Here is a 2,578-nt window from a genome sequence, read left to right on the forward strand (position 1 = left end):
GGGCCCCAGATGTCAAATGATGCCCCTCTAAAGGTCTCTGTACGGCCCTGGACTGTAGCCTGTTGTTTCCTCCCTACTGTTCATATTTTATGCTGATATCACTCACTCAACAACAACAAAAACAACCTTACAACAAGGTAGAATAACAACAGTGTTAATGATACAGATTTACTTAATGTGGATACAGTTATTTTATTTGAAAAATAAAACAGGCAAATGTGTAGACAGTGCTCTGAGATTTCTTTTCTCTCCATCAGGTTCATTCAGTCATGTAAAGAAAAAGCTGAGTTTACTGTGTGTTGCATTGACTGGTGTGATTGATGGTCGTTGCTTCTCTCCTCCAGGTGGAGGCGCTGTGGCACCAACAAACACCACTGGTTTCTGAAGGTTTTCCATGGAAATAATAAGATAAAGAAACAATGATGGAGCTGTTGTAGCACATAGAGACATGATGTTTGACTGTTTGTGTTGTCTACGTGTATAAAAAGACTGGGTCCCGCTATATCACTCAGGCTGAACTACAGCGTCTATTCACGGGCGCGATCCCACTACTGAGCGGCACGGGGGCTTTGACCTGCTCCGTCTCCGACCTGGACCGGTGCACCCCTCCTTAGACGACCTGGTGGTCCCGGGCTCCCCCAGGAGCACCATATCGATACCGAACTTAGCGCGGACACCCGATCGGCACAGTCCACTGCAGCTCAGAGCTCCTGAGCTCAAACGCTCCGCCAGCCTCAGCCTCCCAGTGACTTGGATTACAGGCGCGCGCCACCGCACCCGGCGATGGATGCTTCATTCATAGAGGTGTTGGGGTTTCACAATGGTGACGTCATCAGGTAGCAGGCTCCAGCGGCATCTAGCGACAGAAAACAAACTGCAGCTGCAGCATTAAAGGCTGCTCAGTCTTTGAGCAGTGATAAAACCTTATTTTGATAAAGACAAATAGTTTATCATTCTTTTCCTGAGTGCTCCTCTTTTTAGTTTCTCATCATTGATATAAAAGAGAAAACAAAAAGCACAGTTGAAATTACAAAGCAATGGTGAGAAAAACAAATCTTCAAACAAGTTGGTTCCTCACCTGACGATCAAATTCATTGTAATGGAATAGCTATCATTCACAATTTGATCCTACATGTTCAGTGGAGTTGTATCAATCAGACCACAATATGTTGCAATACAAAACTATGAGAATATACACTGTGGAGCTGAAACCATAGTATTAATACAATCTGTTCATTTATGATTCCCAAAAGGTCCAGATATCTGTTCATATACATTACATACCAGAGTGTGACATGTCCTCCATTGACTGTGAACTGTTTGCAGCGTGAAGTGTGACTTGACATATTAGTATACATATTTAAACATGTCCCTGTTCTACGCAGCAAATCTAAAACCAATGTGTGAGAGGAAGATGATTAAAGTGGGTTTTGTAGCCAACTGAGGTGTTTTCTCCTGTCATGTTCAGACAACATTTGTTCTTTAGCTTCATAAAAACATTTAGACTTTTTAATTTCATTTCATTTCCACTTTCATTGTATGTAGATTCACATTTTCTTGATAAACAAAAGGAGACTTTATTGAAGAGATCTGATTGTTTGCATGATGTAGGCCGCTGTATCATCAAACTGAAAGGAGCCGACTGTAGCCTGCACTGGACCTTTTGGGCTTCCAGTCCTCTGTGGGAGCCAGTGGACTGACTGACTGACTGACTGACTGACTGACTGACTGACTGACTGAATGACTGACTGACTGACTGAATGAAATACATCTGAGTGATAAGGTGAGTTTAAGAAATCCAGGCCTGCGTGAACATTCATGACACTGATTACCTAAACCCAAAATCATTGAAGAGCTTTAGATAATTAATTCTATTGAAAGATATTGCCAGTCAGTTTGATCTTCACAATAAAATGGCATTGTTTCCCCTCAACAGCATGGAGGATTTCAAAAGAACTGTCTTTAATGCTTTTAATAGTTCTCACAACATATAATAATTTGACATGAAATCAGATGTGAGAAATTAAACAGAGATACATGTGTTTCTTTATTCAATGTTTTTGGTGACTGTGATTAGGCAATTTAAAACAGTTTGAAAAAAGAATCCACTCCTAACAAATTAATGAAAGTATTTTTACATTTTCAGAGGTTAAAACATATATAATGAATAACTCAATAACATTTTAAAATTTCAAGGCTTTTATCTTGACATTTTCTGGAGCTTCAGCACAAGCTAGAAAATCCCAAAGCCACTGGGAGCTGTGAGCAGGTGAGGGCCTCATCACAAGGCTTGAGCTTGTGGCTCAGAGAGGCTTGACCCCCACATGCTCCCAGTCCCCTAGATAGAGGGGCCCCAGATGTCAAATGATGCCCCTCTAAAGGTCTCTGTACGGCCCTGGACTGTAGCCTGTTGTTTCCTCCCTACTGTTCATATTTTATGCTGATATCACTCACTCAACAACAACAAAAACAACCTTACAACAAGGTAGAATAACAACAGTGTTAATGATACAGATTTACTTAATGTGGATACAGTTATTTTATTTGAAAAATAAAACAGGCAAATGTGTAGACAGTG

The 2,578-nt window shown here is 40.9% G+C and overlaps 1 non-coding gene across 1 annotated transcript; it reads right to left on the reverse strand.

Moving 5' to 3' along the window:
• Positions 1 to 483: 483 nt before the first annotated feature.
• Positions 484 to 782, reverse strand: LOC147817977 (signal recognition particle RNA). Its single transcript, XR_015438443.1, has one exon.
• Between the last annotated feature and the right edge of the window lie 1,796 nt (positions 783 to 2,578).

Source organism: Seriola lalandi, unplaced genomic scaffold (assembly GCF_002814215.2).
Source record: "Seriola lalandi dorsalis isolate HSWRI2012SDOR001 ecotype SW California unplaced genomic scaffold, Sedor1 jcf7180002054795, whole genome shotgun sequence".
Taxonomy (NCBI): domain Eukaryota; kingdom Metazoa; phylum Chordata; class Actinopteri; order Carangiformes; family Carangidae; genus Seriola; species Seriola lalandi.